This window comes from Pelophylax lessonae, assembly GCF_965119305.1.
Source record: "Pelophylax lessonae genome assembly, chromosome: 1".
In the NCBI taxonomy this organism is placed as follows: Eukaryota; Metazoa; Chordata; class Amphibia; order Anura; family Ranidae; genus Pelophylax; species Pelophylax lessonae.
This window is the reverse complement of record NC_138768.1, coordinates 589824189-589840674: the sequence shown is the minus strand read 5'-3', so window position 1 is coordinate 589840674 and position 16486 is coordinate 589824189.

Genomic DNA, 16486 nt, shown 5'->3' with positions numbered 1-16486 from the left:
GGTCGTGGTGCTGTGATTTTCTTTGGCCCTAGAATAATGCCCTGTGTTCAGAGGATACGTACCCTGAACTCGAAAAATTCTGAGGACATAGTTGTCTGGCTTACACAGGACACCCAATCTTCTACAGCTTCTGCTCGGAACCTTGATGCACCATCCTCCTCCAGCTCAGCTTCGGGCACCTCTCAAGTTACCACTCACCCGCCCGCTGCCAACACTAGCACCACAGCCACTTCACTTGATCTGTCAGAGGAGTTATTTACACATCATTTGGAAGAAATGAGTGATGCGCAACCATTATTGCCAGAGGATGCAGATAACAGGGATATGTCTCAGTCAGGCAGCATTACACACATGGACGTACGGTGTGATGATGATGATGATGTTGTACCCGCTGCTGCTTCCTTTGCTGAGTTGTCAAATACAAGTGAAGCGGTTGATGATGACGATGTGTCCGTGGATGTCACGTGGGTGCCCGCTCGATGAGAAGAAGAACAGGGGAAAGTTCAGATGGGGAGACAGAGAGGAGGAGGAGACGAGTTTGAAGCAGGTTGAGGTCATCGCAAGGAGCTAGTGGCACAGTCATGTATCGGCACCTGGGGTCAGTCAGACAGCATGCCAATCAACGCATGCTGTTGCCACCACCAGAATGCCATCATTGCGAAGCTCAGCAGTGTGGCATTTTTTTTGTGTGTCTGCCTCTGATAACAGCGATGCCATTTGTAACATGTGCCAAAAGAAACTGAGTCGTGGGAAGTCCAACACACACCTAGGTACAACTGCTTTGCGAAGGCACATGATCTCACATCACAAATGCCTATGGGATCAACACATGATGAGTACAAGCAGCACACAAACTCAAAGCCACCATCCTCCTCCTGGTCCAGCATCTTCAGCCACGTCAACCACTGCTGTCCTCCTTGCCTTCTCTCAACCACCCGCCACCCCGCCTATCACCTTCAGCAGCTCCTGCTCATCTGCCCCCAGTCAGGTGTCTGTCAAGGAAATGTTTGAGCGTAAGAAGCCAATGTCCCAGAGTCACCCCCTTGCCCGGCGTCTGACAGCTGGCTTGTTGGAACTCTTAGCCTGCCAGCTTTTACCATACAAGCTGGTGGAGTCTGAGGCCTTCAAAAAATTTGTAGCTATTGGGACACCGCAGTGGAAGGTACCCGGCCGAAATTTTTTCACAAAAGGCAATCCCCAACCTGTACTCTATTGTGGAAAAGTAAGTCATGTCATGTCTGGCACACAGTGTTGGGGCAAGGGTCCACCTGACCACTGATATCTGGTCTGCAAAGCACGGTCAGGGCAGGTATATCACGTACACTGCGCATTGGGTAAACCTGCTGACGGCTGCCAAGCTTTGAATGCTTGGCTCTGCAGAGGAGTTGATGAGACCACCAAGACTTGCAGGCAGGCCTGCTGCCACCTCCTTTACTCCTCCTATTCCATCCTCTTCGCTAACCTCCTCGGCTGAGTCCTCTTCTGCTGCTGCGTCTTGCTCCACATCAACTGCACCCCCCCAGCTCCCCAGGGGCCATTGCACATCCCAGATACGACAGTGTCACGCCGTCTTGGGGTTGACTTGCCTGAAAGCAGAGAGTCACACCTGATAGGGAACAAAACAGAGATTAAACTGATAAGAATAGTACTACTTAACACACCACTCATATAGGATGGCACAGTACCAAGCACGGCGCACGCGCAGTGCCCCAAATTGGAAGTAAGAGGACCGACCAACCATCTTTTTCAATCTCCTGGTTCCTAAATTCTATTCCATACACTGGCCCCTGATATGGGACGTAACAGGGATTAAACTGATAAGAATAGTACTACTTAACCACTTAAGCCCTGGAAGATTTTACCCCCTTCCTGACCAGGGGGTATTTTGTGATTCGGCACTGCGTGACTTTAACGGACAATTGCGCAGTCGTGCGATGCTGTACCCAAATGAAATTGATGTCCTTTTTTTCCCACAAACAGAGCTTTCTTTTGGTGGTATTTGATCACCTGTGCGATTTTTTGATCATGCGCTATAAACAAAAAAAGAGCGACAATTTTGCAAAAATAACAATATTTTTCACATTTTTTTATATGAAATTCCCCAAAAAAATGTAAAAATCTAAATTTTTTAACATTTTAGGCCAATTTGTTTTCTGCTACATATGTTTGGTAAAAAAAAATCGCAATAAGCATATTTTGATTGGTTTGCGCAAAAGTTATTGCGCTTACTAACTAAGGGAAAGATTTTTGTCATTTTTATTGTTTTTTTTTTTTAACGAGTAATGGCGGCGATCTGTGTTTTTTTTTGCAGGACTGCGACATTGCGGCGGACAGATTGGACTCTTGACTGACATTTTTGACACTTTTGGGTGTACCAGTGACATACTACTACAGTAATCAGTGCTATACATATGCACTGTTACTGTAAAAAATGACACTGGCAGGGAAGGGGTTAACTTTATTGGAGAAGGAGGGGTTAAGTGTGTCCCTAGGGGCGTGCTTCTAACTGTTATGGGATGTGGCTATTTGTGTAACTACAGAGATATACGATCCTGCATAGCAGGACCGTATGATCTCTGCACTTACACAGGGGAGAATGACAGGCGGCTTTGTTTACATTAGCCGCCTGCCTTTCTCCCTCTGTAACGGACGATCGCGAGTGACCAGCGGACATCGGGTCCACCGGTCACACGCGCGGGGATCACAGTGAGCGAGTGGGGGTGGGAGCGCGCCTCCGGCGGTGCGGGCTCGCCCCCTATTGGCTCTCAGGCGAGTGACGTACCCATACGTCACTTTGCCTGCACAGGGCTAACCGCCGCAGTATATGTGGTTAACACACCACTCATATAGGATGGCACAGTACATTGCACGGCGCACGTGCAGTGCACAAAATTGGAAGTAAGAGGATCGACCAACCATCTTTTTCCATCTCCCGGGTCCTTAAATCTATTCCATACACCGGCCCCTGATAGGGGACAAAACAGAGATTAAACTGGTAAGAACAGATTTTTTTAATTAAAAAAAAGAGGACAGCCTCTGCGGAGCTGGGTATTTTTTGGCCGCGTTACTGAACTCTCATGTACAATGGCTGTAGGCTCATGCTTCCTTTTGTGGAGGTGACAAACCTGGTCAGTCAAACCCAAGGCAACGTCATCGACCTCATCCCATATGCATTTTTTCTGGAGCATACCCTGCGAAGAGTGCTTAATCAGGCCTTAGATGAGCATGAGGAGGAAGAGTTGTGGTCACCATCACCACCAGAAGCAGCCTTGTCCTCGTCGATTGCTGGACCTGCGGCAGTGCAGAGAGAGGAGTCTGAAGAAGAGGAGTCAGAGAAGGAAGGTGGCTTTGAGGAGGTGGAAGACCAACCACAGCAGGCGTCCCAGGGGGCTTGTTGTCACCTTTCGGGGACCCTTGGTGTTGTACGTGGCTGGGTGGAGGAAGAGATCTTCAATTACATCAGTGAGGACAAGGAACGGGACATGGCTAGCTTGGTATCCAACTTTGTGCAAATGGGGAGTTTGCGGTTGTGCAAATGGACTGTTTGCTGTTGTTTGCAGTGTGTTAAACGGGGAGTTTGGTCTGTCAGAGTTTGGTCTGTCACTGTGAAGCAGGCGTAACCCTTACACTACCTGATCGATACAACATCATACCTGATCGTATACACACACTGGATGTTTTAAAGCACGTCTTTCCAAACAATTTAGGAATGTTAGGTGATTTATGCCCTTTATGGATTAAAACCGACTCTGCATCAACTAAGTAATTTTCCATGGGAGTTTTGCCATGGATCCCCCTCCGGCATGCCACAGTCCAGGTGTTAGTCCCCTTGAAACAACTTTTCCATCACTATTGTGGCCAGAAAGAGTCCCTGTGGGTTTTAAAATTCGCCTGCCTATTGAAGTCTATGGCGGTTCGCCCGGAAAATTTTATTTTCGCGACATCTCTAATCTCTATCCCTACCTACTTTCCCCACACTGCTGAGCTCACCACATGGCCAAGGCAAGGACTAAATATAACTACTCTTCCTAAAGATGGCTACTAAAATCTCAGGAAAACTCTGTGTCCAATCAGACACAGTCTCTCTTAAGATAGCAGAGGACACAATGGAGCCCTGTCTGACTTCCTCCTAGAAGACCTAACAAAAGGAAAGTACTTCTATTGAACATGACTCCACTTAAGAAACTAAAGATAGGTGGGGACAGTTAGAGGTAGAAAGTGAAAACCACACCAAAAATCAAATTAGAGGGAAACAATATGATAATAACATCCTCTTACACATGTAGCTCATTACTTGGGATAAGCAGAGACTTTCTGTGCAAAATAACTATTTTCACCATTAATAAGATTACACTAAAGGGAAAACGAATTTTCTTTAAAAATTCTTTATTTTAGCTGCATAGGTTAAATTTGCCTAAAAACAGCCTACTATTCCCCCCTCCCTTCAGAGGTGTGTGTTTAGGGACATTTATTTTATACTCTTTAGCTTTCTTTGCATTTGTGTTTTTTGCTTTTTTTGTGTAGTTGATTTTTATTCCATATTGAGACCCATGAGAGGCTGTTTTTGGCACAGGAATAGTCCCACGATGGTTTCAATGAGCTTCCATAACTCTTAGGAACCATTCTAAGCCCAGTGTATCCTAAAAATGTGCATGTCTCTCTATATTGAGTCCAATGCTTTTCACCTAAACTTTAACAAAATCTCTGGATTTTCTCAGAAGTGTCAGGGATGAAGTTCTGTTCCTTAAACAACAAGATGCTCTCTAAATTGTAAATGCTTCTTTATGATACAAGTTATTTATTTCAATAGTAACAGGCAGATGTTCCGTCACTCTGTACAGATGCATATAGTAACATGAATATAGCGTGTTTTGACATGAAAAGCAGCCAAGGCACCCCCTCTCGCAGATGCATGTATATAAGCCCCTTGTATATGTGCAGCTGCAGGATGGAGAATGCCCCTGCAGGGATTATTGGCCCTGTACAGGTGGCAAATTTCTGGTGGGATTGTGCAGCTGGGATCCGAATATGCCTGAGCTCATCACTACCCAGGAAACAAGCAGCTGCAGGAGAAGCATGTATCTGAATAGACATACAAGTAGCGTGTGAACTGCCCTGTCTGGTCATATAGACACATGCTGACCAGGCCTGAGGGAATGTTTTAGTCTGTGCTGAAAAAGAATGAGGGTCTACGCAGACTAACTAGATAGGAGACTTTTAGTTACTTTGTTCTGTATCTGTATGTTATAGAGAACCCCTGCAAGGGCAAACCCTGATGTGAGGGTGTTTTCTTTATGAATCAATGTGGGCTGGAGCACTAAAGCTTTCTTTCCTGTCTGGAGTTCCTAGATAGCTCCCCATTTGGAACTAAATCCCACATGATCCAGACCCAGATCTTCCAGATGAACACCTGTCAGATTTTCGTTGCTATCTGTGTTCACATTAGGGAGATTCACACACTTTAAGAGCCGGGGCACACTGAGGCGATCCGACTTCGGGGGGCGACCTGTGAAGTCGCATGCACCACTGTGCACCGCGACTTCGGAGCGACTTGCAGGGACTTCACATAATGGAAGTCTATGCAAGTCGCTCCCAGGTCGCCCCAAAGTAGTACAGGACCCTTTTTCTAAGTCGGAGCGACTTGTGTCGCTCCTATTAGAACGGGTCCTGTACTGCTCAATGGACCGCGACTTGTCAGGCTGACAAGTCCCCTGACAAGTCGCGCTAGTCTGAATGGGCTCTAAATGTCTTGTTTACTATTATCACTAATAGTGAAAAAAATCCCAAATTTTGAGTTGTCACCAGAACAGAAAAGAAGAGAAGCTTCCAATGGAGACTCTAGTTCTGGTGACCTTGGTGATAATCAGGGATTCCCTCACTTTAAAGGGATTTCCTCTCACTTCCTGCTTTGGTTATGGGAAAGGAAGTAAAGTGAAATATTCCCAATGGGACACAGATGGCAAAAATAAAACTGTCAGAGGTTATACCCCACCTTTATGCCATCCAAAGTGCAAAAAGAAAAGGTTTGCCTTTAGTTCTACTTCATATGTGCATTTTTCCCTCAACAATCAATAAAATGTGGCTGTGAAGTAATTGAGCTTCTTACCTACAATATGAATGTCAAATAGTCAAACAGAATAGAAAACGTGTTCTATAGTGCTCTCTCTTTTCTACCAAGAGAGTGCCAATAGGGCCTCATGCACACTGGATGTTTGCCCAACTCATCTGAATGCCTTTCTCCTGACAGGAGAAAAGCAGCGTAAAAAATGTACCTGAAGCCATGTTTTAACCACTTTACCACTAGAGCATTTTGCTGTCTTACGTCTGGGCCACTTTTTGCTGTGCGAATTTAACTGACAATTGCGCGGACATGCGACGCCGTACCCAAACGAAATGTACGTCCTTTTTTTCCCACAAACAGAGCTTTCTTTTGGTGGTATTTGATCACCTGTGCGATTTTTACTTTTTGCGCTATAAACAAAAAAAGAGCGTTTATTTTAAAAAAATTACAATATTTTTAACATTTTTCTATATGAAATTCCCCCCAAAAAAGATGTAAAAACCAATTTTTTTTAAAATTTTTGGCCAATTTGTTTTCTGCTACCCATGTTTGGTAAAAAAAATTGCAATAAGCGTATTTTGATTGGTTTGCGCAAAAGTTATTGCGTTTACTAACTAAGGGAAAGATTTCTGTCATTTTTGGTGTTTTTTTTTTTTTAACGAGTAATGGCGGCGATCTGCAATTTTTTTGCGGGACTGCGACATTGCGGCGGACAGATTGGACCCTTGACTGACATTTTTGACACTTTTGGGGGTACCAGTGACATTACTGCAGTAATCAGTGCTATAAATATGCACTGTTACTGTAAAAATGACACTGGCAGGGAAGGGGTTAATTTTATTGGAGAGTGAGGGGTTAATGTATGCCTGGTGCTTACTGACGTGTGTGGGGGGAGGTGACTGTGTGAGCCAGGGACAGATTGGATGTTCAGCTATGCTGAACACTCCGATCTGTCACTCCCTGTCACTTAGGAGATCCGCCCGCTCTGTTTACACAGGTGGGCGGATCTCCAAACTGGATTCCTCGACGATCGGGGCAGAGCAGCGGCGATCGCCGCCGCTCCTCCCCTGGCCCGACTCCCGCTGTGACTGGAAACAGTGGGAGCGCGCCTCCGGCGCCGCCTACAGGGGGAGGAGTCCAGCGACGTAGGTCTACGTCGCTGGACGATAACGAGCCACTGTGCCGCAGTAGCAGCACAGTGGCTAGTGCTAAAGTGGTTAAAAACGCTTTTGGGCATGTTTCCCACGTTTAGACGTGTCAAGCATTTTGGTGATTATTGATTTTGTTGGCCAGAATATTCATTTATTCTGGCCATTGGAATGAATGAACATTTAAGTGCTAAACGCGGCTAGAATTTAGGCGTGCTTACGCACGTTTACACACATTTTAGCACATTGGGTATTTTCTCTCTTATAAAATGCTTCTCTCCTGAACACACAACTGATTTATTTTTCTGCCTCTAAACGCTTGAAAACACCTATGTGTGCATGGACACATAGGCTAACATGGAGGGGAGTTTACAGGAATAAAAAAGAAAGAGTCATAAACCCTTAAAAGCAGCCATAGGCCTAAAAAGAGACAAAGGGTAAAGACTTATAGCAGTGTACAAAGACAAGATTTCACACATTTCCGGAAAAGTTCACAAAGTGGGTTATGCCAAGAAAAAGTAGCAAGCCAGCACTCAAACGTAGGTAGGACTTCTTTTAAAAACCCTAAAGCTCTGATAAGAATTGTAGCAACACTTGTGACACAGTTTATTGAGTCCAAAAGCAAAATAGTAATTCCCCTCCCAGTTCATCATTACCCCTAGTTACTTCTAACATCCATGCATTGGTGTCAAGTAGTAATATTATGCTCCTTAAAGCAGAACTAAAGATGCAACAGGTGCCTGGAGCTTTTGCTATGCATAGCTGCGCATCATGGAAGACTTACCCTCTAGTTAGGACTTCTCTAGGGATGCAATGTTCACGCTTGCCTTGGTCACTCTGTCCACAGCCACTTCTATCTTCATCTGGTCTTCTTTTGGCTCAGAGTCTTCTTTTTATAGACACTGATGATGACACTCTTGCACGTAAGGGGAGTTGTCCCTGCATCCAGGCTCCATTCTAGGCATCTTATTGTGTGTACACTGTACTGCATACCTTAGGCAATGTACAAAGAGAAAAAAAAATGCTAGCAGTAAGGGAAAAGGAGTTTTTAGCAGACGAGACAATCAAAACCTTTCTATCTAATAACTACATTTTTTCATATGTTTATTTTGGCTTTAATAGGAGCCAGTTTTGCATTAGTGGCAGTGACTCATGCCATTTTGATAACCCCTTTAATTACACTGGTGGTCAATATGATACATATTGTAATTGGATCACTAATTACTTTCCAAAATAACATAAAAATAGCCTGAGATCTGAGAAACATGCTAAGAGTGCCTTGGAGATTCTGAGGACGATTTTAATTTGGGATTTTTTCTTTAGGATGGATGCAGTAAATATTAAATCCGAACTCTAAAAAAAATATACCAGGCACAAAATAATGCAGCTTTGTAATTATGAAAACATAATGCCCTCTTGGGCATGGAGTTCACCAGAGCTTCACAAGTTGCCACTGGAGGCATTTTCCACTTCTCCATGGTGACATCACAGAGCTGGTGGATGTTAGAGACCTTGCGCTCCTCCACCTTCTGTTTGAGGATGCCCCATAGATGCTCAATAGGGTTTAGGTCTGGAGACATGCTTGGCCAGTCCATCACCTTTACCCCCAGCTTCTTTAGTAAGGCAGTGGTCATCTTGGAGGTGTGTTTGGGGTCATTATCATGTTGGAATACTGCCCTGCGGCCCAGTCTCTGAAGGGAGGGGATCATGCTCTGCTTCAGTATGTCACAGTACATGTTGGCATTCATGGTTCCCTCAATAAACCGTAGCTCCCCAGTGCTGGACCATGACATTACCACCACCATGCTTGACTGTAGGCAAGACACACTTGTCTTTGTACACCTCTCCTGGTTGCCGCCACACACGCTTGACACCATCTGAACCAAACACATTATTCTTGGTCTCATCAGATCACAGAACATGGTTCCAGTAATCCATGTCCTAAGTATGCTTGTCTTCAGCAAACTGTTTGCAGGCTTTCTTGTGCATCATCTTTAGAAGAAGAGGCTTCCTATCGGAACGACAGCCATGCAGACCAATTTGATGCAGCGTGCAGCATATGGTCTGAGCACTGACAGGCTGACCCCAACCTCTTCAACCTCTGCAGCAATGCTGGTAGCACTCATACATCTATTTCCCAAAGACAACCGCTGGATATGACGCTGAGTACATGCACTGAACTGCTTTGATCGACCATGGAGAAGCCTGTTCTGAGTGGAACCTGTCCTGTTAAACCGCTGTATGGTCTTGGCCACCATGCTGCAGCTCAGTTTCAGGGTCTTGGCAATCTTCTTATAGCCTAGGCCATCTTTATGTAGAGCAAAAATTCTTTTTTTCAGATCCTCAGGCAGTTCTTTGCCATGAGGTACCATGTTGAACTTCCAGTGACCAGTATGAGAGAGAGAGAGCGATAACACCAAATTTAACACCCTGCTTCCCATTCACACCTGAGACCTTGTAACACTAATGATTCACATGACACCGGGGAGGGAAATGGCTAATTCGTCCCAATTTGGACATGTTTATTTAGGGGTGTACTCACTTTTGTTGCCAGCGGTTTACACATTAATGGCTGTGTGTTGAGTTATTTTTAGGGGACAGCAAATTTACACTGTTATACAAGCTGTACACTCACTACTTTACATTGTAGCAAAGTTTCATTTCTTCAGTGTTGTCACATGAAAAGATATAATAAAATATTTACAGAAATGTGAGGGTTGTACTCACTTTTATGAGGTACTGTATGTATTTAACCTGTGCATTTAGCTGTTTACTTGGAGTTCAGCTGTAAGGGACAGTACTAATGTTTAGGCCTGATTATATTTATTGGATCAGCCAACCACTGGTTTGCATCTGGAAACTGATAAATACGAGGTCCCTCCCATACCGTGTTCCCTACGAGTTTATTCCTTAGTAATACATTCAAAAGACAAACCCATTGTTTGTTCATTTGCAGCACAAATGTCTTTAAAGTAAGTAGACCAAGAGTGTGTAAGTTTAACTCCTAGGATAAACTGTGAACATGTATCATTTATTTTTGTGCAAATAAATCATACACCTTTGTACTACATTAAAAGTACTTTGCAAACTTTAGCTGACCTGAAAATACTATATTTTGTTATATTAACTCAAACTTGTTTACAGGTGTTTAACTCTATTATCTTCATACCGCTTACGCTTTAAGCGCTTCTGGTCTAATTCGGAATACTAGCAGGGAGTTCAATACTATCTTAACCTGAGGAGATTTATGGTTCTTATTACTTTTCATTCGTTCCTTTTTTTTTTTTTTGGAAATCCATTCAATTCCATCTTTTTCATTATTACAGCTTGTTTATCTAGGCTTTTCTCAAAAAACCCTTTCCTCTATCTAAGAGTATGCTCTGCAATGATGGCTGGTACTTTTACATTTATTCTATCTTTCTTTCTTTTCTACCAGTTATTGAAGTTGAGTTGACAATATTGTCTGTAGCAGGGTATAAGTCGCAAGGCCCCTTAAAAAAAAAAATACAAATAAAAATGATAGGGGCTAATGAGCAGCAGGTAGTCTATGATTCTGTTCTATTTAGAGACCCTAAAATGTGGTTGGCAGACTATAATGTAATCCTATAGGGGCCCTTTGTATAGTGGTTAATGCTAGTGAACTCTGACACTATTCACTCACAAGTATAGCCAGGCACAGCTATTGCTGCTCAGACACTTGTTTTCCTCCCCATGTGATCCTATGCACACATTTTCTAATTTTGTTGAAAGGTCGCCACTTCTTTATCTCTGAAAAATGGGAAAGGCTAAAAGACCCGGTTGGGTTTTAAAGCCTATGTTTACCTACAAAAAGTACAAAACATAAGGGACATTACTTACCCTCAGCGTGGTGTGTTTCTTGTGCTTCAGTCTTATATTTTTAGCCGTAATCTTCCTTCTCAGTCCACCCCACCCCCAACACCATAATCCTCTGGTGTGGGTGGGTTAATAGTTAATAATTGAGGGTCAGAGGCACTCATCAAGAGTGCCCAACTATGCCTGCCCATTCCACCCAGCTCTTCCATTCATAGAAGTTATACTACAGCTTCTATGGATGAAATAGTACTATCTATGAATGGAGATGGACAGACCTTTCAATCATCTATATGTTCTCCATTCATCAAGTGTTTTTCATTTGTAGCACTACCCCCTTGGGGGTTGCTGGTTAATGGGTGTTCCTCAGCACTACTATGACCCTGTGAACCATCCAGCCCACATGACACTCTAGGTTCTGACATAGTGTATATACCTTTAAGAACGCACTGACACAATATAAATGAGTTTGATATTTTACTCAGTGAATAAACAGATGAAATTATGTCAGTGAGCCAAATCCCAACTAAACCATCAGGGTTTAGCAAGACTGACACAGAAAAACAAAAGGAACAGTGAATTATAATACCAAAGAACAATATTGAAGACAAAGTTCAATAATCTGAAAATATTGTGAATACTCTCTATGAAAATGAGACAATATTCAGATTAAAGAAGAACTCTATGACACACTATAACATAACTGCCCTCACTAGTAATACTGCAACGAAATAAGACGTGTCTCCTTTAAGAACAAATATGTATCAATGTCCCTCCCTTAGCAAGGCCTTGCTAATTTTCTTCACCGCAGTTTGAGTTCATAAACACTTTTCATAAAATAGAAGGATCAGATGTTGAATTGTAATCCTAAGGGAATTGATGTCTATTGCAGTGTCTGCAGTCAGTGTAAAGATGAAAGGTTATACTTGCGGTCTGAACCCGACAAAGGCACCCTCTTCCACTCCTAAATGTCCGTCCGTGAGGGCCCTATAGGATAGGCGATGTGATCTCCCATGCTCCGGCATCTGGGAACAGGCTGCGCTCTGCCACCTCAGGATGTCCGACCAACCTCCACTCTCTCCCTGTCAGCAATACTGTGCAAGAATCCCCAGTACATCGATCAGCATCCGCTCTGCTGAGGCTGGGTTCCGTGAGCGGGTCAGGCCTCGTGCACTAGGCCCAAACTGCAGTCAGTCACGCACACTCAGCAAGATGATGTGCACTCAATGGGTCCCGGGAGCAAGAGAGTTCTCAAGCTGTTAAGCAAATAGTTTTATATCTTTCCCCATGATCCTCCGCTCCCCATTGCTTCATGGAAAGATAGTTCCCCCAACAATCCAGACAATGATCAGCTCTCTGTCAGAAACTATATCTCCCACAACCCCATTCTTCCATTTCCTGTGAGATGATGATCTCCTCCAAGAGCAGTCTTAAAGGGGCACTAGAACAATTCCAACAACAACGATAAGCCTATATATATATATATATATATATATATATATATATATATATATATATATATATATTGGTAGTCCGATCCCGGCTACACATTCATAGAAATTTTAGGAAGACGCCTATGAAAGAAGGAGCTGGGCAGAAAGGGCAGGCATAGTAAGGCACTTGGAGGAGGAAGATTACTACTGAGCTAGAAGACTGAAGTACAACAGACACATCACACTAAATGTAAGAAATGTCCCTTGTGCTAATTTAGCTGTTTAGTTAATTTAGGCTTTACGGCAACTTCTGCTTACTTCCTTTACTGCTGACATTTTACTGGACAGAAAGCTAGGAGAACCCCCCCAATAACAACACAGAGATAAATAAAATGCTATTTTTAGGTACATTAGGTGAAGCAGGTGTAACGAGCTGATTGTGCTGATACCAACCTTGATGATGTCACAATGGGTGGGTTCCAAACCTGGCAGGACTTCTTTAGAGGTTAACTCTAACCTCTGATGAAGTTCCATCTATGTTGGCTTGAAAACTTGCAGCAGTATGACATTATCACATTGCTATCGTCGCAACATATATATATATATATATATATATATATATATATATATATATACATATATATTAGGGATGATCGAACTTTTGAAAAGTTCGGTTCGACCAGAACACCTGAATTTCCCAAAAGTTCGGTTCGGATTTCAGAACCCCATTGAAATCAATGGGACCCGAACTTCGGTAATCAAAAAACACAATTTTTAAGCCCTAAAACCCAATAAATGCCCCTAAAAAGTGCCTAGGGTTCTGGGTCATGCCCCATTAACTATTAATCACACAAAAAAAAGTTCTTAAAAATTGTCATTTTTGATAAAAAAAGCCAATTATTGGGAAAAAAAAGAGAGATTTTTTTATTTTGACTTTGGATTTAGTATCTGGGGGGTCTACTGCCTGAGGACGCTCGTTAAGCGAAATGCATTGTGGTCAATGCTAACCCGGAAGTAACACACAGAGGCATTCGGAACAGAGGCTGGGATACACATCCACCGCCGCAATACAAAGAAAGGGGGAAAGGAGATACAGGGTGCTGCAGATCCCCGGAGAATATCTTCCTAAGACTAGAGATGTATAGAACTGTTCGCCGGCGAACAGTTCCCGGCGAACTTAGCATGTTGGCGTTCGCCGCTGCCGGCGAACATATGCGATGTTCGGTCCGCCCCCCATAAGACATCATTGAGGCAAACTTTGACCCTGAACTTTACAGTCAGCAGACACATTTCCAGCCAATCAGCGTACCTCCCTCCCACACCCTCCCACCTCCTATAAATAAGCAAGGGCAGCATCCATCTTAGATCATTCTGAAGCAGTGTGTGTAGTGAGAGTAGGGAGAGCTGCTGCTGCTGCTGCTGCTGTTAAGCTAGGGACAGTTAGTCAGTGTTCCTGGTCTTGCAGTGTTCTTGGTCCACTACTGCTGTAATATCAGCACCCCAAAAAGCCCTTCTAAGGGCTGGTATTTGTGTTTTTTTTTTTTTTTTTTATATATATATATACCTAGCGTCCCCAAAAGCCCTTTTAAGGGCTGGTAATTGAGTTGTTTCTTCATATATATATATATCTATATCTATCTAGTGTCCCCAAAAGCCCTTTTAAGGGCTGGTAATTGAGGATTTTTTTATTTATATATATACATATATATATATATATATATAGTGTCCCCAAAAGCCCTTTCAAGGGCTGGTAAGGTAATAGATTTTTTTCTTTATATATATATATATATATATATATCTATTGTACACTGCAGTTGCCTGCCTGCTGTGTGTGAGAGGCCACAGACCTACCACAGACTGTACTGTGTGCACACCACACTCATTTCGGGTGGCACAGGCACAGTACCTGGCATTTTAAAAAATATTTTTTTTTCCTCTGTCATAATTGCAGTGAGTGCTGTGTCAGGTCCACAGAGTGCACTGTACCCACTGCAGTGCACTGCCCACCACTGATATATATACGTTGGCACAGCATCTTGTTGCAATAAATTGAAAAAAAAAATATTTTTTATTATTGCAGTTGCCTGGGCTGCCAGTGACTGTCAGGTCCACAGAGTGTACTGTGCCCACTGCAGTGCCACTGTGTGCCCACCCACCACTGATATATAAGGTGGCACAGCAGCTTGCAAAGTAAAAAAAATATATATATTTTTTTAAATTGCAGTTGCCTGGGTGCCAGTGACTGCTGTCAGGTCCACAGAGAGTGTACTGTGCCACTGCCCACCCACCACTGATATATAAGGTGGCACAGCAGCTTGCAAAGTAAAAAAAATATATATATTTTTTTAAATTGCAGTTGCCTGGGTGCCAGTGACTGCTGTCAGGTCCACAGAGAGTGTACTGTGCCACTGCCCACCCACCACTGATATATAAGGTGGCACAGCAGCTTGCAAAGTAAAACATATATATATATTTTTTTAAATTGCAGTTGCCTGGGTGCCAGTGACTGCTGTCAGGTCCACAGAGAGTGTACTGTGCCACTGCACACCCACCACTGATATATAAGGTGGCACAGCAGCTTGCAAAGTAAAAAAATATATATATATTTTTTAAATTGCAGTTGTCTGGGTGCCAGTGACTGCTGTCAGGTCCACAGAGAGTGTACTGTGCCACTGCCCACCCACCACTGATATATAAGGTGGCACAGCAGCTTGCAAAGTAAAAAAAAATATATATATTTTTTAAATTGCAGTTGCCTGGGTGCCAGTGACTGCTGTCAGGTCCACAGAGAGTGTACTGTGCCACTGCCCACCCACCACTGATATATAAGGTGGCACAGCAGCTTGCACTCATAGTACAACAGTAACAACACATTAAAAAAAAAATGACAGGCAGAGGCAGGCCACCCCGCAAGGGCCGTCGTGGTCGTGGTGCTGTGATTTCCTTAGGCCCTAGAATAATGCCCAGTGTTCAGAGGCCACCACAGACCCTGAACTCAAAAAATTCTGAGGCCATAGTTGACTGGCTTACACAGGACACCCAATCGTCTACAGCTTCCGCTCGGAACCTTAATGCACCATCCTCCTCCAGCTCAGCTTCGGGCACCTCTCAATTTACCACTCGCCAGCCCGCCGGCACCACCACCAACACTAGCACCACAGCCGCTTCACTTGATCCGTCAGAGGAGTTATTTTCACATCAGTTTGAAGAAATAAGTGATGCGCAACTATTAGTGCCAGAGGATGTAGATAACGGGGATATGTCTCAGTCAGGCAGCATTATACACATGGACGTACATTGTGATGATGATGATGTTGTACCTGCTGCTGCTGCCTTTGCTGAGTTGTCAAGTGAAGCGGCTGATGATGACGATGTGTCTGTGGATGTCACCTGGGTGCCTGCTCGAAGAGCAGAAGAAGAGGGGGAAAGTTCAGATGGGGAGACAGAGAGGAGGAGGAGACGAGTTGGAAGCAGGGGGAGGAGGTCATCGCAAGGAGCTAGTGGCGCAGTCAGACAGCATGTAGATTCGGCACCCGGGGTCAGCCAGACAGCACGCCAATCAACGCAAGCTGTTGCCACCACCAGAATGCCGTCCTTGCAAAGCTCAGCAGTGTGGCATTTTTTTTGTGTGTCTGCCTCTGATATCAGCGATGCCATTTGTAACCTGTGCCAAAAGAAACTGAGTCGTGGGAAGTCCAACACCCACCTAGGTACAACTGCTTTGCGAAGGCACATGATCTCACATCACAAACGCCTATGGGATCAACACATGAGTAAAAGCAGCACACAAACTGAAAGCCACCATCCTCCTCCTGGTCCAGCATCTTCAGCCACGTCAACCACTGCTGTCCTCCATGCCCCCTATCAACAACCCGCCCCTCCGCCTCTCACCTTCAGCAGTTCCTGCTCGTCACCTGCCCACAGTCAGGTGTCTGTGAAGGAAATGTTTGAGCGCAAAAAGCCAATCTCGCAGAGTCACCCCCTTGCCCGGCGTCTGACAGCTGGCTTGTCAG